This window comes from Anabrus simplex, chromosome 10 (genome assembly GCF_040414725.1).
Source record: "Anabrus simplex isolate iqAnaSimp1 chromosome 10, ASM4041472v1, whole genome shotgun sequence".
Classification (NCBI taxonomy): Eukaryota; Metazoa; Arthropoda; class Insecta; order Orthoptera; family Tettigoniidae; genus Anabrus; species Anabrus simplex.
Window position 1 is genome coordinate 77,437,686 of NC_090274.1, and position 23,244 is coordinate 77,460,929.

The following is a 23,244-nucleotide window of genomic DNA, read 5'->3' on the forward strand; positions in this document are numbered from 1 at the left end:
AGCGGGTGCGTGTAAAGCGTATTCCTTACAACTTGAAAACTACTGAAGACATTCGAACCAAAATTCATATTTAGCATCCACCTGTCCAAATGCAGGTTTTAAACGTAAATAACATTTCATATTCCGGAATGGACTGGCGGTTTATAGGGAACCGAAATGGTGATTTTACTCTTGCACAATATATAGAGAACAAGACCAACCTGACTGGAAATCGACCAAACGTGATGGAATTCCACCTCTAAACCTTTTTTTCATGTGCATTTTTTCGTCAGGAGGATTAATAAGGGAGATATCATGAATGGTCAGTTTTGCAGGTTAAGTCCAGCGGCCATAACCAAAAAGGTGTTTTACATGGAGCAGATTCCTTATCTATATAAATCAAATCGTAACGACTGTGTGCCTCTACACTGACTATTTTGGCGAAATTTTCGTACAGCTTTCCGTTTAAGGGGTAATAATGACCATCTGCATAATTTTTGGTTTAGTTTCTGAAAGTCCTAATTTTTACCCGCCTCGCCGAAAATCCAGATTGCGGCATAATCTGCCAGAAGAAAAAGAAGATAATTGAAATTTGACAAAATTATACGTTTTAGCCTGTAACGAACGGAAAACATCCAAGATCATTAAATTCTTCACTTTTTATCCCCGAAGAATATCGAAATATGCAGGCAATTTTAATAATGGTGCAGACCTTCTGAAATTCCTATCGCATAACAGATTGCACAATCTCCGTTCAATTTGGAATGATCCACAACCTTGGTCTTATTACTCTTTGCCGTATCTGTATCAATTTTACGTTTGATTTTTCTCTATTAATGGATGTTAAGTCAATTTGGAATTTTCACATGCATAATTTACACCTTCGATTACTTATATGAAATACAGAATCATCAAACTCTTCACGAAAATTGGCCCACCCAGTAGCCATATATGAGCCAAATGCTATGTATATAGCTGTCACATAATTATCCGAAAAGTAATGTAATGTGAGATAATCTTACAAGAACGTTACCCTGTTCCACGTTTCTAACTCAATCTGACCCAAGAATAGATTACATATCATAGGACCAGCCATTTAGGCCACTAAATCCGGCGTGTCTTATGGTATAATCCTTTGTCGATATGACGTACGTTTAGTAGCAGTTAATCTGTAAATGAAGGTCTTCAGTATTGTAAACACGCATATAGTTTCGTATGTCGATCTATATATATTCACTGATGTCGATTTGTAGCGATCGAGAAAGGGTGGGTCTGCTATTGTAATCAGTACTCCCCACACCGACTTTGACTGGCAGTATGAAAGGGTTCCTTCTCCAACTCCTGTGTAACTGTCATTAGTAAGGAAGGTCTACAATTGTAATGAATAGTTCACTTCTCGATTTGACTTGCAGAAGGCAAGTGAGCATGCAGTTTTGTTTAAAACTCCCCTACCCGATTGTGTTTGGCAGTAGGCAAGGGTGCCCGCCATTATAAAGAAATGTCCTCATCTAAAATGTGACTGGCATTAGGCATAGTGGCCTGCTATTTTGATGGAAACTCACCAACTTGGTGTGACTGGCAGTAAGCTGGCTGAAAGTAGGAAAATGGGCCTGACATTATAATGATAACTGCACAACTTAATTTCGAGTGGTAGTAGGGTAATTGCATGCCATTATAATAAAAACTCTAATCTGTCTGGAAGTAGGAAAGGGGGGCTGCCATTTTAACGAAAACTCCCCAAATCGATTCTGTCCGCATAGTAGGCAATGGGGCCTGCAATTATAACGTAAACTTCCCAACTCGATTGTGAATGGCAGTAGGCAGTGAGCCTGCCGTTATATCACAAATCCATAACAAACACTTTACATTGGAAACAACGTACGGGGACCTCCCCATGCTCTTTCTCGGATAACGCTAAGAGACATGCAATTTTAAAACAATCTTATTTACTGCATGCACACTATTTACTTCGATATTCGAATACAATGTAGAATACCGTAGCGAAGCACGGGTACATTCGCTAGTTTTAAATAAGCGGCGTGGAGGTGTACCGCCCGGTACAATAATAATAATAATAATAATAATAATAATAATAATAATAATAATAATAATAATAATAATAATAATTGTGGCCTTTTGCAGATTTTTTGAACTGACACCTTTAGAAAAACATGAATATCTAATCACTGAGGAAATGAACAATAAATGTGTCATATATTCCATACTGTGCATCTCTACCATGATGAGAAGAAAAGAATGTGTTTCATGTAGACTCATTACACTGCACCAATCCACGTTTGTCAGTGCTTGTACACTACAAAGGAATTACACCTTTATAGGACTCTATTGGATCATCATATTCAATACAAGATATGAATTGCATTAATGCAGTGTCCATATTTTTCCCTATTGGCAGCATGGCCTGAAATTATCAGTGAAGTTACCCGGAAGTTAGTGTTGATTAGGAGGATGTAGTAAAGTCTTGTAGGTGTATAATTCAGTACTGCCAGTACGGATATGGAGCTGATAGGTATTATGTAACATTGCAAAGGATGCAACTACTGCACATATTTAATTGATTTAGTGGTATATTTGCACACTATTAAGTTAAAGAAATATATGATTGTTCAACCTTTCAATACTATTAAAAGAAGAAATGTAATTTTACATTCTTACTTAATTATAATTGGTACGGTTTTGATCATTATTCCTGGTCATCATCAGCTGATCACAAAATATGTATAAAAGATAATGCACAGGTAAATGAAATGTGAAGTTTAAATAAGCGCAGTGCTGATCTGCACATATGTCTAGCTACTTTTCAGGAACGTGTTCCATACTACATTTACGTATTTGATCCTAGACTTCTTCATAACATTGACTTTCCAACACACAGTGTTCCCTTAAGTGTTACAGTACTTCTTAGACAGTATCTGACAGAATTTTTTAACTTCACATTTTGTTTACCTCTGCATACTATACGTTTTAGTGATAGGCTGAAATTTCAACACACAGTGCTCCATAAATTGTTTTAGTGCTTCACAAACAGCAACTGAAGGAATTATTTAAACTTCACATTTTTTTTACCTGTGCATTTTATGTTATACCTATTTGTGATGGGCTGATGATGACCAAGAATAATGGTCGAAACTGGTACCAATTATAATTATGTAGGAATGTAAAAATTACATTTCTTATTTTAATAGTAATGGAAGGTTAAAGCATCATATATCTTTTAAGTTAATGCTGAACTCACCTCAATACAGAAAACTATGAAATCCTTATCTCTTAATATTTTACATACTGCTTGCAATATAATCAACATATTCACTATATAAAGAAAGTTCTACATAATTGGTGACTTAATCTAGATCAAGTCTGTCAAAATCAATTTCTGGTTGAATTGTCTGTACAAGACCATGGTTCAATAAAAGAGTACTTTTCAAAAACATGTACTAGAATTACAAGATGGTTCGATCTGACCAGTGAAAGGAAAAAATGGTGTATGGCTTTTAGTGGTAGGAGTGTCCAAGGACAAGTTTGGCTCACCAGATGCACGTTTTTTGATTTGACTCCCGTGGGTAACCTGCGCATCTTGATGAGGATGAAATGATGAAGATGACATATACACCCATCCCCTGTGTCAGCGAAGTTAGCCAATTATGGTTAAAATTCCTGAACCTGCCGGGAATCGAACCCATGACCCCTTTGACCAAATGCCAGCACACTAACCATTTAACCATAGAGCCGGACAATCTGACCATAGGGACACTTCCTATATGCAGCTTTGTGTTCACCAGAATTTTATATCCAGCTCTGTTCCTCACACATGAGAGGATGAATTCCAGATGATCTTGGCTTAAATTGCATGTGAGGAAGTATCTTAGTACAGAATCCTTTCGCCAGACATATATTTCTGCAAGACCTTGCACACTTAATAAATCGGAAATGATACCATACATTGCAGTTATTTTCATAGAGTTACAGAGGGACAAACCATCAGTTAATATTATTAGGATAACTTATGCATTTTTCAATATCAGAACAGATTTAGGCCTCATTGGAATATCTGTTTCCAGCCTTGGTATGCTTACATGTAAGATGGCATGAATTTATTAAATCAAACGCATGATTTAGGAACATTGCAAACTGAATGGTACTTTCACAATCAGTAAACACTTCAAGACCCAGATGACTGCAAAATTTAAGGGTATTAGCCACAGAATTACTGAAGGTTTATGCACATAAAAAAGTGTTTATCTTCTGTCTCACCCACTCTAAATTATTTCTACTTAATCTATAACCAGTGTGCAGGCCTGTCACTTCCTGTAATAGTACCTAGTTCTTCCTGGTATTTCACCTCAGTAATATTTTCTTGGTCTGGAGCACTACCATCTCTGAGAACCTGCTTTTCTGCAAGGGAATTAATTGCAAGGTTTGTATTGTGAGTAGCATCAAGGAAAGTTAATGCCTTTTGCTCAAACTCTGCTGGATGTGGAAAAGAACACAGGGAATTCAGTCCAACAAACTTCATTCCTAAGGCTATTAGTCGCAATCCCATCACAGCTGCTGACCATATGATAATTTGTATGAGCCCTCCACTCACGTGTATTTTTGAGCTCCTGTTCAGTGTTGCAACCATAAAGTCTAATACTTCCATGGCCACTTCATACTCACCAGTGTCTAAATATCCCTGACCTAAGTCAACATAGACACAAAACTGTTTATTATGCTGCACCAAGTTCTTCTTATCAGCCATTTCATTGAACATCTAAGTTCCGAGGATTGATTATGAAAGAACCCTAACTTTCTTTTAAAAGCTCTACTCTGTAAAACCTGGACTGCCATCAATAGATGTTGTCCAGTGACAAAGATTTTGAATATGTGGTGGTGTAAATATTTCTTGAGGTACTGGTAACAATAGGGATACTGGGGATATCGATGCATGGTTGGGTTAGCCTGAAGCCTAACAAGGTCTTGGTTCACCTCCTGGGAATAGCTACCCAGAACTTTGAGACCTGAATCATTATGTTTCTTGTGAAGACCTTCAATGATATATTGCTGATGGAAGACTTTCCTCCTGTTCTTCTTTATATGCTTTGCTATGATTTCAGCTGATTTTTTCCTGGTAGCCTGCACCAGTTGCTGATTTAATTTCTTAGGGATGGGACAAAAGTTGTAGTTTTGTTCTTAGGTTTGGTGATTTAAAAAATAAAATGAAAACAATTTTAAAACAATGTCGCCCAGATCACTGCAGTTTTAAATGGCATGATAAATAGGAGCAGCAAATAGTTAGGGAAAGATTACTGTGACCTTTCACGCATCTCTAAATTCAGGGTTCTTGATGATAAAGTATCTCACGCGGAGATACAAGAGATTCCACTCTAGGGACGTGAAAGTTCATTGAGTTGGGTCACAGAATCGTATCGTTGGCTCTAAGTTGATTCGACTGACGTAAGAAGACGATTCCTAATTAATACCTTAATTTGGGCTATCATATTGACATATCTTATACTATCAAATGAGGACACAGAAAATATAACTTTTCATGGATAGATTTTCCGTTTAATGACTAAAGAATATTTAAAATAACAACTACAATGCTAAGAAAATAAAAAAGCAATACAAATGGATGTTGGAAATGATTAAATGTTTCGTTAATTAAAAGGAAACAATCTGAACTTCTGATTCTTGTCAATATTTCGTCCACAACATCAATGATAACTTCAAATTAATCAGAAAAATTAAAAGAAAATTCGTACCACAATGCTGAAGGCTTCAGTTTTAACTAAGTCCATCATTCACCACATTCATCTTCAAACTGATGGATAAAAAAGTCATAAATTATTGTTGACTTGGCATATCTATTCACTGACCTCAAATAAATGTCTCAACATCCCGTTATTATGTTTAAATCATCGCTTAATTTGTCAAAAATCTATCTAACAACTTGATTGCACCGGTAATCTGTGCTCATCATTATCATTCAGGTCAAGAAAATGATCAAATAACATAAGACAACATCGTAAGCCTTCAAACAATAACATTGAACAAATAAGAAGTGAAATTGATCTCTTCTTAGCTCCATCGACATCTGCACCTAAATAATGAACATTTGAAAACATTTGAAATCAACCTGTAAAACTACATCACCTCTAAGCGTCAAGAAATTCAGCTAGCAAGAACAGTTAATCTACTCACCGTATATAAATGAAGATCATACATTCTATTTGTGACATTGTTCTCAACTATGTAGTGTCATTAACCCGTGAAGATCTTATATCACTCCAACATTGTGCGCAATCATCTATACTGTAGTTAATTATTATATTTTATACGATCATACTACCAGTGTTCTCGAAATGTCATTGTAAATATCGCCTTATGCCTAAGTAATTGCCTTTCATTACAGCAAAATCAAATTCATACGCATGACTAAATCAATCTCCACTACAATAAATCTCACCAGGACCTCTACATCGCACCATTCTATAAAATGCTTAATCCCAGTAACACATTCACGACGATCCATATAACGTTGATCATTTTCATATTTCGACGACCCTGTCACAATAAACCTTTCATCATATTACACACAAGTCATGCTCAACGAATTCTCATTTCATTAAAAAATATACTCAGGCACTTCCCATTACGAAAACTTTACATTTTAACACCATTATTACCACAATATCATCGCAACAACATCACAATTACATTACATTACATTACAATTACACTCGCGAACACTACGCTTAACATAAAAATATGATCGCAGATGACTCTAAATCACGCACATGTTATTACCGATTCCTTCCAATATATATTCGAACCATAAATTAAACTGAAATTTCTTCATAATGACACTATCTTAACACGGGTATTATCCATGCCTAAATCTGTCTGCATAACATTTACTAGCGACCGCTTAGATTCACACGACATAGCGTACGATATATCATAATTCAGGATCATTCACGACACAACTTACAACATTCCTACCCATCGTAAGGCAATGATTGACGAATAAAGCGGTTGCCTTCAGGTTGTGTAATTTGGCATGTCACAAATTTAACATTGTAAAACATACTACTCTACCTAAAAGCAGCTACATAGCGGGATAATAAGACATTGACTTTGAGTACTCATCATTCGTTGGCTTCATGAAGAAGACACCTCTCATCCTCCAGTATTGGTATACTATCCATTCGTATCCATCCCAGTTTTCGTCAGGTCAGTTGAGACCGTATACTGAACTTAGCAAGACATCACCATCTCATAGTCATCCCCAATAGTACTTGGCTTCATGATACCTGAAACTCTTAATAAGTTATTAGTATAGATTTACTCGCATTAATATCATTCACAATACTCTTATACAACACTTGCCTTAATGTTCTGAGAGAACCAGATACGTATCTCGTTTCTTTACAAATGTTATTTCTTATTACAGTTGACAATATTGTATTACAATCTAGCTTCACGTCTAATCTCCTTCCTATGCGTGTGCAACACTTCTAATACCCAAGTTTTCAACAGAACTGTAAACTTATCTTATTTTGAAACAAAATCTAATACTAGATTACAATAATAACAGACGGTTTGCTTCCAAAAGACTTCTCCATATTTCCTAGCTTTCCATATGTCTTTGACAATTAAACACTTGACTTCTTGATACAGAGTACTCTTATATAATCATTCTGGTCGGCAAAGGAATTAATTTAATAATCTATCACATAATATTTCGGTTACCAATCGACAATTTCATCACCAGTCTCAATTATCGAATCGTATCGGACTAGATAGGCAAGGTATGGGCATCATGTACAGATTGAACTTAGCCCATTTAATCCAACTCATTCCATGGCCTCCGATACATTTCTATCATTGATATTCTCGCCATTTATTTACATTTATTAAACTTTTACTTGAAGAAACTGCGATATTTACTTAATTCTGTATTTCGTGCCACGACATATTATTATCCACCGTAACTTAACGAGATTCCACGGGGTTCAGAGCTTATCATTTTTGCCGATACCTTCAATCCGTTGCCTGTTGTTCGTATAGTTGAGCGAGTTATTTGGGTTCCTGTCACACTTGGACGTGTAGTAATCGGACATACGATTTCATTGATTTTTATTTCACCATGTGTTGTGAACAGCCAAGCTCATGGGGAGGAGGAAAATGATGTTGGTGAAATTATGCTTGAGGAAGTGGAAAGGATGGTAAATAAATAGATGAAATTAGACCTGAAATGGTGAAGTATAGTGGGAAGGCAGGGATGAAATTGCTTCATAGAGTAGTAAAATTGGCATGGAGTGTTGGTAAGGTACCTTCAGATTGGGCAAAAGCAGTAATTGCACCTATCTATAAGCAAGGGAACAGGAAGGATTGCAACAACTATCGAGGTATCTCATTGATTAGTATACCAGGCAAAGTATTCACTGGCATCTTGGAAGGGAGGGTGCGATCAGTCGTTGAGAGGAAGTTGGATGAAACCAGTGTGATTTCAGACCACAAAGAGGCTGTCAGGATCAGATTTTCAGTATGCACCAGGTAATTGAAAAATGCTACGAGAGGAATATGCAGTTGTGTTTATGTTTCGTCGATAGTAGTATAATTGGATGGTTCGGCCGCCACCACCCCCACCGGCTCCCAGAGGCCACCTCCACCACCACCACAGCCAGAGGCCTCCCAGATGCCTCCTCCACCACCACCACAGCCAGAGGCCTCCCAGATGCCTCCTCCACCACCACCACAGCCAGAGGCCTCCCAGAGGTCTCCTCCACCACCCGCGGGAAATTTGAATTTGTAAACAAAGCCACGTGCTTTTTGACAGCTGTCATCGACAACAACGCATCGCTAACCTCAGTACTGCCATCTTGACGGGCCTAAACCTCAGTGGTACCAACTTAACCTAACTGCGCGAGGTAAACAAAGCCACGTCTTTTTTGACAGCCACGTGCTTTTTGACAGACAACAACGCATCGCTAACCTCAGTACTGCCATCTTGATGGGCCTAAACCTCAGTAGTACCAACTTAACCTAACTAGCGCGTGGTAAACAAAGCCACGTGCTTTTTGGACAGCTGTCATCCGCAATCTTTAAACCACAGAGCACTGTGCTGCCCTCTTTATCGCAGTAGCTGCAAATTCATCACCTGTCATCGGCAGTGCTGCCATCTTGACGGGCCTAAACCTCAGTAGTACCAACTTAACCTAACTAGCGTGAGATAAACAAATCCACGTGCTTTTTTGACAGCTGCCATCCGCCATCTTTAAACCACAGAGCACTGTGCTGCCCTCTTTATCGCAGTAGCTGCAAATTCGTCACCTGTCATCCGCAGTGCTGCCATCTTGACGGGCCTAAACCTTAGTGCTACCAACTTAACCTCACTAGCGCGAGATAAACAAATCCACGTGCTTTTTTGACAGCTGTCATCCGCCATCTTTAATCTATAGAGCACAGTGCTGCCCTCTTTAGCTACTTGCCTTTGAAATGTGGTGGCGGATAATTTGAAAAATGCTTTTTGACAGTAGCCATCTTTGCGCACCGTGCTGCCCTCTTTAGCTAGATACCTTTGAAATGTGTTGGCAGGCAATTCCACATGACAGCAGCCATCTTTAATCAAGAAAGCACCGTGCTGCCCTCTATGTGGTGGCGGCAATTTGAAAAATTCTACATGCTCTTGTTTGGAAACAAACTCACGCGCTTTTTTTGACAGCCTTCATCCGCCATCTTTAATCAACGGAGCACAGTGCTGCACTCTTTAGCTAGATACCTTTGAAATGTGGTGGCGGCAATTTGAAAAATTATATGTGCTCTTGTTTGGAAACAGAGCCACGTGCTTTTTCGACAGCTGTCATCCGCCATATTTAATCAATAGAGCACTGTGCTGCTATCATGCGGGCAATTTCGTCAGCTCTCATCCGCCATCTTTAATCCACAGAACACCGTGCTGCCCTCTGTAGTAGCGGGCAATTTGAAATGTTCTGTTAGCTGTCATCCGCCATCTTTAATCAAGAGCGCACCGTGCTGCCATCTTTAGCTAGATACCTTTGAAATGTGGTGGCGACAAATTGAAAAATTCCACGTGCTCCTGTTTAGTAAACAAACTCGCGCGCTATTTTGTCAGCTGTCATCCGCCATCTTACATCGCAAACCTCAGTGCTACACTCTTTAGGTACATACCTTTGAAATATGGTGGCGGATAACTTAAAAAGAAAAATTCTACAGCAGCCATCTCTCGACGCTAATTGCACAAGATGGTGGCTATACATGACTCCTTAAAGGTGCTTATGCAAGATGGTCGCTATGCATAGGTTCTTATGAGACGCCCTTGGGATGCTTGCTCATGATGGCTGTTATACATGGCCCCTTATGAGATGCCCTAGGGATGCTTGCGCAAGATGGCGGTTGCTCTTATGAGGCGGCTTAAGGGTCCTTGCACAAGTATGGCTAGAGACGCCCTAAGGTTGCTTGCGCAAGATGGCGGACACAAGATGGCGGCTATACACGTCTCCTTATGAGACGCCTTAAGGGTGCTTGCGCAAGGTGGCTGCTGCTCTTGTGAAAAAAGCTAGCTTAGAGGATAACGCGTCGTGCTAGTTCGATTCATTAAATTTGGGGCTTAAATGCAAAATGTTTAATATCTCGAAAGCGGTGCATCGTGGAGCAAAACGGACAAAAAAATTTCTGCCCAGTACCTCGGTTCGCAGTACGAGGAACAAGAAAAACATAGTCTAATGATGAGATCAACGGTTCGGTACCTACTTAGGCCCTTTGGCATTCGCTCTGTTTTAGCTTGTATTGAAGAAAGTCTTCGTAACATGATCAGGTTTAGCTATGGTAGAGAGTATAACATGCCGTGCAGGTTCGATTCATTAAATTTGGGGCTTAAATGCAAAATGTTAAATATCTCGTAAACGGTGCATCGTAGAGCAAAACCTGATACCTAGGTTTTCAGTATCAGGAACATGATAGCATAAGAAAAACATAGTCTAATGATGGGATCGACGGTTCGATCCCTACTTAGGCACTTTGGCATTGGCATCTATCAAATTCTACAAGATGGGGGCTATACATAGCTTCTTATGAGGCAGCTTAAGAGCGCTCGCACAAGATGGCTGCTGCTCTTATGAGACTCCCTAGGGGTGCTTGCGCAAGGTAGCAGCGACAAGACGGTGACTATACACAGCTCCTTATGATACGGTCTAGAGGTGCTCACACAAGATGGTGGCTGCTCTGATGAAGAAAGCTAGCTTTGCATCGTGCAGGTATCTTTACAGCACTAAACCTCATACCTTTGAAATGTGGTGGCGTGTAATTTGAAAAATTCTACGTGCTTTTTCTTAACAGCAGCTATCTTTAAACAATAGCGGCTATATATAAGCTGTTAAGGCCTCCTCTTATGTCAAGGCATAGCTCTATCGAACAAGTTTAGACCTGCATCGGGATAGCTAGAGTAAGCACGTGCTGCAGTGATGACGTCATTATGCATGTTTAGACTTGCAAATCACTAAAAAAACATAACAAGACTAGAATCGAACACTGCACTCTATGTCGTTAACTTTATCATGTGATCGGAACATTGATTGAAGTGTTTAGAACGCTAAATAAGTAGAACCGAACACTGTACTCGATACAACATGTGTTTAGAACCTTTGTTCTAAGAAGATTAGATTACCGCACATTCCTTGTAGGGCTAATAGGCTAAAGGGCTAATGGGCTAAAAGACTAATGGGCTAAAGGGCTAGGGTGCCTCTCCTCTCTTTATCCGGGCTTGAGACCGGCTCTACAACTAGAGGCGGAGTTAACACCCTAAGGAAGGGAGAATGTTGGGAAATAATCTATACGAATATAGCTACTCGATCGACTATATACTACAGATGGATGACTTAGGTGAGGGTAAGCGCTTACTTAATAATACCTACACGCCGTAATTCATACTCTATTTCAAAAATATCTTCTTTGTACTGTGTGTAACCAGCATCATGATAGGCTCTTAGCAGTTGTAAACGTTTTACGAGTACGTTGGGGTCTTTACAGTAGCTTATATCTACATAGGGTAACAGAGGCTTGTTGTGAACTTTGAGTCTATATGCAGACAGTTGATGTGCAGGGACTTGTTTTGATGTAATACGTGCTTCAGCAGTAGCGTTTCTAGGTACAAACTTAACTTGTTTCGATAGCGATGAAGCGTTGAATTTTCCTTCTTCTTTACCTTGCATCTCTTCTTGAGATGTTTGCACTTCGACAGAACGTGTAGTAGGCTTAGGAAATGAAGTAAAATAATCAAGCTGTGATAGCAATGAATTTTCTTCTTCTTCTACTTTCCCTTTACTACTGTTTTGATCAACATCATTATCCTTATTATCATAATCATGATCTTGCCTCTCTTTATCTTGAAGTTTGTGCTTAGTAACAGAACTTGCAGCAGGCCTAAACAACAAGGGAGAATTAAAAATCTCTCGCAGAGGTGTACTTTTTAAACATAAATCAGTGTTCGCTGGAATATGGTTGAGCTCTTTGTATTTTGTTCCCGATGAAGCTACATTACACGCGGCTTCATGACGTTGAGCGTTGTATGCGTTCTTGAACTCTCTTCTACAATGTTTGCATTGAAAAATTGTCCTACACGATATCTCATGACGTCTCCTGTGATAGCTTCGGGAAAATGCTTTTCCACACTCCTCGCAAATATACCTAGAAATAGGTTTTTCCATGACGGACTTTTATCTTCTGCTAACAGATTCTTCTTTAAATCTACTCGACATTTGTTACTCTCTACTTCGATGATGCGAACAGCTTAGCGATTAACAGTAAACTAACACAAAAGCGTATAACCAAGGTAGCAACAGTAAGGTTTAAGCCCATCAAGATGGCAAGAGTGAGGTTAGCGACGTTCTGCTGTTGGATTTTAAATTCCGCGCTATAACATGCATAAGGTGGCATAGGTATAGAACTAAATGAGACCACAACACTAGTTGAAAATCGAGGATTGTGGCGACGTTTATTAAAATTCGCAGAGGCTTGCAGACTGAACTGAACGCTGAAAGGCATAACAGGCTCTAATGATAATGTATGTATGTTATTTCACCATAAGCTTCAAATGTCTTCGCCGACTCCAGTGGTTGTATTACTTAAAACTATTTAATAGTCCCCACTTTATATACTTTAATTTTAACAGGTTGCCTCTGGTGGGTTTTATTGGCAGTGAGCACTCTATTTTACTTGTTTGCAAACGCGAGGGAAAATTAAATGCTTAGTACCATGTCATGTCTGGCAGTAATAGCCACTGGTCATTTGATACAGGTACTTAACTTCGAAGTGTGCAGAGAATAAATGACTGTATTGGGTAGGATGCAATTTGTCTCTTTTCATTCTCACAACCAGTTGTTAATTCCTTGGTCTTTAAAAACGAAATCAGAAACATGATCATATGTATAACAACTCACAGTACTTTCTTTGTTTAAACATTGAAATGGGTTTAATATCAAACAGGATTTGCAGAAACAATGTAAGTTATAATTCAGTAACACTTAGTTAAAACAAAATGTATCCTTGGATTAGTTACACTGATTAGTGCCGCCTAATGCTGAACATAGGACTGGCATTCTAGGGACAACAATCTGACCTTTTGCTTCTCAATACATATGAAGTCCTGTCACAATGCACAATATATCTGCATTGAACAAGTGGCCATGCAGTTAGGGTCATACAGCTGTGAGCTTGTACACAGGAAATAGTGGGTCGAACCCATATTGGCAGCCAAGAAGATTGTTTCCTGTGGTTTCCTGCTTTCACGCCAGGAAAATGCTGGGCTGTGTCTTAATTAGGGCCACGGTCACTTCCTTTCCACTCCTAGCCCTTTACCATCCCATCGTCGCCAAAAGACCTATCTGTGTTGGTGCAACATAAAGCAAGTTGCAATATCCCTGTCAGCTGACCATATGTGCTCTTGCCTTCACAAGGAGCACTGATGTCAGGCATACAGGCCCTCTATGATAGTGTACTGTATATAAGCTATAGGTTATGGTTCATGTTGTTTAGGGCTTATGACTTCCATATGAGGTGGCCTGCCCTAATCCATTTCTGGTGAGATACTGTGTGCTCAATGCCTGTTGTCTTCTGGATTCGTTCAGAACAAGTTTGTCACTTTCATTTTGGGTCTCACTCTCATCCATGCCTCTTACAATATGAAAGTGACTGAGATATGAGCAGTATGGGTAACACCATTGCTAATACAGCCAGATCCTATAGGAAAATGTGTGAAAAAGCTGGTCTGTGTGTACAGTTCAGTGAACATGAGAGACTGGTATGTAACAGCACTGTCTGGCTGGAAGAGGAAAGCAATGGAAAACTACCTTATTCTTAATTTCCTTAAGCTCTCTATGGCAGCTGATGGCAGAGCTATTGAGGACTCTCCCTGCCTTCAGGCTGAACACTTCATATACAAGAGAAAATATGGAAGATACATTTTCCAGCTGAGTTTTATTTGCTGGTACAGGATGTCAAAGATAACAGTGATAAATTTTGAACTTCTTAATGTTTCAGAATTGGTTTGTTTATAATGAGCAGAATATTTGTAAGTATGTCAGTACGTTTTACTGATCATTTGGTGTTATTTTGGAAGGTTTTATATTATATAGTTGTTCTACCCTTCAGAAATAATTCTGATCATACGAACAGGTCATTCCTCCACTCCTGAAGGTCTCTTAGTTGTCATGTTTTTATGGATATGCGATTTAGATTTTATGACAAATGATAATGAAGATTTGAAACTGAAACTGTCTCATTAAGTAGGAAATGATGAATTGTTAAGCCCACTCATATATAAATACATCTCCAGATGTGTCTGAAAAATTACCCAAATACATTAACTTCTCCACAGGACAATTACAAGATTATATTTGAAGAGATGCACCTGAAAGAAGAACCAAAATCAGAGTTGGCAGTGCCAGGAGAAACACAGGTGAACACATTTGAAATAATCTAATATTTTGATGACATTTTTCTGATAATGAAATTTGTAACAAACTGTTGAATAGACTTCATTGAGCAATTCCTCATTTTAAAGCAGACATTTTGGAGATCCTTGTAAAGATGTATAGTGAGATTTCCAATATTTTGAAATGATTTTCATATTTTCTTCATGTAGTGTGATTTTTTATGCTAGGTATTATATAGCAGCTATTATTGTTCAAAGTGCCTCATATGCATGGCATCTGGTGCATGGTTTCTTCACTGTTACTGCTACCTTATCCTAACTGGATTTAGGCTATGAGCATGGCTATCTTCCTTTTGTCACGTGCCAAAGAGCTCCTACACATTTCTTTAAAATATTGATCCCAGATGTCCGTCTTCTTCTAAGTCCTCTATTGCCTTAATTTTTTCCTCAAAGTATTACTTGTAACAGACTGTCGTTTTTAGGAGTCCTCATAATGTGATACATGTATTTCAGCCTCTTGAGTTTAATTGTCTTGATAAGCTGAGGTCGACAGCTTGTTGTGTGGGGTACCCTACTGTTGGCAGCCCTGAAGATGGTTTTTATAGTTTCCCATTTTCATATCATTAATATGTCGGGGCTGTACCTTAATTGAGGCTATGGCTGCTTCCTTTCTACTCCTAGCCCTTTCCTATCATTTTGTTGGCGAAAGACCTGTCTTTATTGGTGCGACATGAAAATAACCCACAGGAATTACACAATTTGTCATTATATATCCACATCATGAAATTTTGGATTCTATTTTCTGATGGTAATAAAATGTATAGGGCTCTACAGTATTTAGTAGGGTGTAGAGGACGCAGCATTTGTTATTCTCTTTTTGCACTTTATTGTGAGATTGTTTCAGGATAGGAGTTGCTACATGCTAATGAAGATGGACTCTGCTTTCTCTATCCAGAATTTGATTTCAGCATAATTGTCCTATGTTACTCCCTATATATACCATATTTTTTATCCTGTCTGCCTGTATCTTGTACATCGGAAAGCTTTCTGATGGTGTAGGTTTCTTTTTACATTGCTTTTGTTGTGTTGAGGACAAAGTTACAATCTTTGGGTACAGGTTTTGCAAATTGTGGAGAACACTAATTTATGTGCAGGACAGGAAGTGCTCTGTAATGGAAGGTGACAAGGACTAAGATCGAGCATACATAGGAGAGTATAAGTAAGGATATTTTACAAATGCATGCCTTATGAAACATACAATCTCATTGTAAATCATAGTGTTCCTTTTAAGAAGCCTTTCACAAATCATTCCAATAATTACATACATAACTGCACCTTACACATAACTCAGTGTGTTAATCAATTGATAGAAGACTATGGATCATTCACTGTCACTATATCTAGGTATACTAAATCTCTTAGAGAATGCCCCTCCCACTGTTACATCATATTCTGTATCCATGCCTATTTCACTTCCGCTGGCAGAACTGTGGTTTTATTACAACTTTCCCTTGCGGTTTCAGTATTGCTTCCATCACTGTCACTATTTCTGTCCATTTCACTTCCCATGTTTATGTTTACCATGGTCCAATAAACCTTTCCATGAAATTACTGATCTTCAAATTGATTTACATGCTCACAAATTTTATTTCTAGTCCTCATTTGTAATAGAAGAATTTTTTTCACCGTAAATTATAGTAATGCTTCCATTCTGATCATCACATTTGGTTCAGAAATACCATTCTTGACAGTTGCCCATATCAGCTTAATGGGATTCAATTCTGGGTGATATGGAGAAAGGTGTAATACAGTTTGACCATGTTTGGCTTAAATACAGTCTATTTTATAAGTGCACTGGACTGGCTTGTTCATCTTGATTAATGAATATAACCGGGTTCTTAGCTTGTCCTCTTGGAAATGAATTGCAGTCTCTGTTAACCAGGACACAATTTCTCACATGTTTTTGTTTGAGAGTTATCAGTCCAAAGACTGGTTTGATGCAGGTCTTCATGTGCCCATATCCTGTGGTGTCCTTTTCATCTCCAGATAACTACTATATCCTACATTTGCTCTGATTTGCTTGTCATATTCATATCTTGGTCTAACCCTACTGTTCTTACCGACTACACTTCCTTCAAAAACCAACTGAACAAGTCCTGCGTGTCTTGAGATTTGTCCTATCATTCTATCTCTTCTTGTCAAATTTAGCCAAACTGATCTCTCACCAGTGTAATTCCGTATCTCTTCGTTCGTGATTCGAACTACCCAACTCACTTTCAGCATTCATCTTTAACACTATATTTCAGGAGCATCAACCCTCTTTTTTTCTGGAGCTAGTTATCGTCCACGTTTTACTTCCATACACCACCGTGCTCCAGACAAATGTGTTCAAAAACATCTAAGTAATCCATTTATCACCGTTTGAAAGGTGCAAACTTGTTTTCTGAAGAAAGGCCTTCCTTGTTTGTGCTAGCCTGCAGTCCACATTTTATGTCCTCATTACTTCTGCTGTTGTTAGTTTATTTACTACCCAAGTAACAATATTTATCTGCTGCCTTTAGAAGTTCATATCCTAATCTAATTTTTCCTGTGTCAGCTGACTTCGTTCTACTGCACTCTAGTACTTTCGTTTTGGATTTATATATTTTGGTCTTGTACTCCTTCCCCAAGACTCTCTCTGTACCATTCAACAATTTCTCCAGATCTTCTGCAGACTGAGATAAAATAATATCATGAGTAAATATGACAGATTTGACGTCCTCTCCTGTGATTGCAATACCCTTTCAATATTCATCTTTGATTTTATTTACTGCTTCTTTCTTCTATATGAGCATTGTGAATGAGGAGGAAACTCCAGTCCTGCCTCACTCCCTTGTGGAATACTGCTGCTTTCTCAAAGTCTTCGATTCTTATCACAGCAGATTGATTTTTGTGCAGATTGTAAATTATTCTTCTTTCTCGGTACCATATAATGAATGCCCTTTGTTGTTCTATGGACACTATATATCTGTGCTTGTCCTTCTTATTTCAATCCTCTAAGATCAGACGTAAAGTCAGGATTGCTTCATGTGTCCGTACATTTCTTCTGGAGACAAATTGATGCCCTCCAACTCAGTGTCAAATTGTCTTTCCATACTAAACTAATGGTGCAATAGTTTTACACTTGTCAGCACCGTCATCATTCTGCCAATAATCAATGGCAATTCTCCTTTTCCATGCATCATCCACACTAAAGGGAATAGCTTCACCATGCTGGTTTCTCTTACGGCAGTCAGTAATTCTGAAGGCATGTCATCAGTTCCTGGTGCCTTGTTTATACTTAGGTCTTTCAAAACTTCTCGAATTCTGTCCTCAAAATTCGGACTCCCATTTCATCAGCATCAACAGCCTCTTATTTTTCCAGAACCCTATCATCTACTTCTTTAACTTGATACTGGTGTTTGATATGTTCCCGCCATATTTCTGCTTTGTCTTTTTTGATATAAGTTTCTTCCATCTGAGCTCTTGTTGAGGGTATGTGCTTGGATGCAGAAGGAAAATTTCACATACAAAATGAGCCCAATCATTTGACTGCAGTTTCATAGGATTATCAGCAAGTTGTTGATTATATTCTTCCATATCCAATCATTTGGCACTGTTGTATCATCCATCACTACACTTTCTTACCTAGTTTTCTTTTCTCCAAAGGCTTCTTTGATTTTTCTGCATGCAGTTTCTACCTTTCCTAGGACCATAAAGCCTTGAACATCTTTGCACTTCTTTTTCAGCCATTCTTCCAAAGATGGTTTTCTGTGATTTCCCCCTTTAAACCAGACAAATTCTGAAACTATACATTAATTAACTCATTGGAACCTGAGTAATATTCTAACCTGCGGGGACAGAAAACTATTTATTTTTGAAAATTATGGTTTAATTTTTTATATTGAGGATTGGTCAAAAAGTTGCATTTTTTGAAGCTATATACATCACAGGTCAATGCCTAACTGTTCATTAACTGTTTCTCAGTCTTCAGTAGTGAATCATCGTGTGATCTCCAGATGGAGTGGAATACCACATTTTTTCACTTTGGACCTTACCTTGTGGCTCTTGCATACTTTGCAGGGCCTAGAAGGATGTTTTTTTCCTTTCTTTTGGAGGAATAGGCACTGGAAAATGTCCCCATACATTTGCCTGAAGCCGCATGTGGCTGTGTTGACTGGGCGTTCTTCGTTTTTTTGTCCTAGGCAGGAGAGCAGCACTGCAACAATCGCTCGGCAAGTGCTGTGAGGAATTCTGTATAATGCAGTCTACTGCCAGTAATAATAATCGTATGGCCTCAGCTAGCGTTTGCAGACATTTCAATTTGACGCCATCTGGCTGTCTGCTCGTCAATTTCGACGTTCCGTTTTACTCTAGGCCCCCACTAGATGGCAGACCGAGTTAACCGAAACTCTCTTGGGCGTCTATGGCTGAGGTTTAATGAATTTTGTCGGGTAAACATCAAATGTGTCACCAGAGATCTTTTACATGCCGGCATCGTACGACATGGAGTGTCGAATGGACTTTTTTCCGCCCTTCAAAAATCAGACTACCTCTGCCAGGTTTGAACCCGCTATCTTGAGATCAGGAGTCCAACAATCTACCGCTGATCCACAGAGGCAGCTGCACCACCTCAGGATGAGGACACGAGTTTACTAACTGCCAGTAACCTTCATGAACACAGTGTATGAATGAATTGATGATAGCCCTATCCAATAGATACAGCATTATCTTTTTATAACCCTTGATAGACCATCGCATTATGGGGAAACATGCAAGGACTTGGTCTTTACGATATACTGCATTCATTTTCCGGTTGTATCTTCCAATACCCTTGGGGTTTTTCACTACTTCCTCTCCTCTATCTCATTTTCTTTGAATTTTCACATCAAAGTCCAACTCCTTATCAACAGTTTAAAGTAAATGCACATACTTTTTGTCTCTCCATTTTATCATATGTCTTGGTAGGTGTGCTAGGTACCAACTGATGAGCCCAACCTAGCACACGAGGGCGAAACGCTGGCAACCAGAAATGAGTTAGCTGGAAAATTTAAATGTCCAATAACGGACCATTTATATTGGTATTATAAATTTACTCATTCGGGACAAATATTTCAGATTCCCTATGGGAATCAACATCTATATCAAATTCCATGTGGACGATCCATCTCGTAAAGCAGTCACGCCACCTCGGTCTTCGTTTACATCGCCATGCTGTCGTCATCACTAGAATAATTTTCCCTAACACTATCATTATTTTTGTAAGGAATAGCAGTCTCCTGAAGAAAAATCATTCTGGGCCGATGACCTGCGATGTTACGCCCCTTAAAACAACAAGCATCATCAACATAAATCATTCTCATAACTTTTTAACCTCTTAGAATGTATCTACATAATCATTAGCCATGTTTGTTTACTAACAAGCGCAAGCAGATAGCATTTTGTTTTCTATAGAGTATTCTGTGGTCTGGGGAGGGTGGATTCCATTTGCACTAGTGTCCAAAAGTTAAGCAGAAGATACGAGTAAGCAGGGCAACAGGAACAGACCGCAAATCGCACGACATATGCACCTATTCAAAGATATGAACTTTTTTGTACCCATATTGTACTGGGATCACAGAGATTAGTTTTTCTAAGGTTCAACCATTTCAATACAAATTACGAGTTGTATAAGATTTATTTAATAATGGTACTGGTTTCGACATTTACATGTCATGATCAACCATAAAAGGTCATTTGGAGAAAGGACATGATCATTAAAATTGACGTTATGATACATAAATACATACATAGTTTTTTAACAATAAAAATTTTGGCATGTTATCGACGTATAAAAGTCCTTTGAAACGCCCATTTACACTGTCTGCTGAGTAAAATAGTAAAAATTTAATGCAATCACTTGATGCACTGTTTTTGTTGATCTGTTTGTGTGTTAATTCTCTAATCATCATGTCATATTTACGGTTGCATTTGAATCTTTGGCGATAATTTGTCCGTCTTTTAAGAGAATTGTAATTCAAATGTTGTCAAAGTGAAAACTTAATTTTAGTTGATAACACCTTGTTTATATAAAGAACTTGTAAAAATACGTGTCAGTATATCTCATTACACTCGTCTCGAAAGGATTGTTGTGCTCGTTGAATTTATACAATAATGTATAAAATAATAATAAAGTAAGAAACTGTTAATGGCAATTGGTTTTCCTTCCGCCTTCTCTTCTGATGTAATACAGGTGAACTAAAATTTCCCAGTTCAATCGGAAGGATTTGAATCAGCCTGAAACGAAATCAAAACAAAGGAATTATAAGTATTAAAATATAATTGGTCTGGACAAGTTTAAGTGTGAGTAATATATTGCCCCCATTATTCCCGAGCTAAGCCCAGCCAGCGAACGAGAGATCCCGAGGTGGACCGTTCGATCGTTGGCTATCACTTTCTAGAGGCATTTAAGGGAAGTTAAGGGTTGATGACCAAGCAGGATAAAAAGAAATGTTAAAACAACACTCTGACATTTATTCACATAAGCCAATAATAAATGAAAATATTCTTAATGATATTACTTTTTTACATAGAACTTCCATAATATTGTATTTCTTCCTCGATTTTGAATGACACGTGTTCTTAATCTCCAGCCTTACTGTGCTGTAATGAAAACCAAAGAAAAATTAGGCCTCTTGCCTTTCCAAATCAAAATATTTGATTGAAAGAATTTAAAAAAATTAACATTGAGGTTCATAAAATAATTAAACAACTGTCTTGCTAACGAGAGTTTTACAATAAATGTGTTCAAAGCTTTACCAATTCAGAGTAGTCTCAACACGTGGTTTTAAGATGAACTCAACTAAATTTATCATTTACAGTATTTAATATTAGTCAATGACACCAACATGAACTTCAGTAGAAAATGAAAATTGATTTCAAAATTCTCAAAATTAATTAATTATTATTCTGATTATTATTATTATTATTATTATTATTATTATTATTATTATTATTATTATTATTAATAATCTCTCATCATTTAATTAACCTATACTTCACTGTCACACGATCATGTTCTCATTAATTTTCCACTGCATCATTTACCTAACGATCGTCATTAGCATTCCAGAATAATCATTTTCCAATTAATTATTATAACTTAGTTCCACAATAACTCAAAGTAATCATGCGGCTAACGAACTTCTACTTCTGATCTTTGTATTGCATTTCCAATCAAATTAATCTTAAAATATTTCAAAGTTCAACTATAAATGTGTCAGAAATTTACGTTATCCACGTGTGAGCTAGTTAAATAAATTTTATGTACAAATCGAGTGCCTTCGTAAGATAACGAGATGATCTTTCCTCTTAAATCTCGCTAATGAAGAAAATAAATCCTTTTCTAGTCTTCCTCGACTTAAGTTGATCAAATTTTCCCTTAAGGGCATGAAAATTACTTCTTAAGGCAGCACACAACGATGAATGTAATCTGCGTCGCAGCAAGTGCACGACCAGATCAAATTAAATGGGACCAACATGATACAAGAGAAATATACGTATTTACATATACACACACATTCACACTAGGAAACACGTATTTTAAGTACATTATTTATATCGAATCCTGTTTTGGCAAGTTTATTCATGATTTTTACGAGTGGTCAGGTCACGTAATATCTAGCAGAAATAATCTGTGTACTGAAATTTTTCTTCATTAATGTTGACTAGTGATCGAAGTCATGGATATCACTTGGTAGAAACACATTTCACATATCGATGTGAGTTCATCTCACTCTTGAAATTATAGTGGAAGATTCTAGTAAAATCCATAAGCACTACCATCGCTTGGGCTACAGGTTGAAACTATCGCGAGCGTGAGCCTTAATCGTATTATTTTTATTCCCTACGTGCGAAATACACTCGCAACACGTACTCCAATAATTATAATCTATCTTGTGCTCCCAATACACAAGAATAAGTCAAATATCATCATTAAATCATCAATCGCTCAATTATACAACAAATATCCCTCAGGATTGGTCATATTCCAGACCCTTCATGAACAGAGCACATTCAATCTCACATATAAGGACTCTACTGTAAATTTATGGCTCACGAGCGTTTAATTCTGTTTTATCCGATCTTTAGTCAATATTATTATTATTTAAGTGATTATTACATCCACTGATCCTCGTGGAATATCATAAAATTAGATGACTTCATCATAAATACAACAGGTGATCTTGAAAGACACTAGGTTCGACCCTATTCACTCAAAATTTACACGTAAATTTCAGTCCAGTAACTTTCAA

At 37.9% G+C, this 23,244-nt stretch overlaps 1 long non-coding RNA gene across 2 annotated transcripts in view; it reads left to right on the plus strand.

The window, feature by feature from the left end:
- Positions 1-23,244, plus strand: part of LOC137502390 (uncharacterized) — a 99,796-nt gene that overhangs the window by 29,720 nt on the left and 46,832 nt on the right. For both annotated transcript variants that reach the window (XR_011018760.1, XR_011018761.1), the window contains exon 3: positions 14,876-14,956. This is a non-coding gene — a long non-coding RNA (uncharacterized lncRNA). The remainder of the gene's footprint in view (positions 1-14,875; positions 14,957-23,244) is intronic.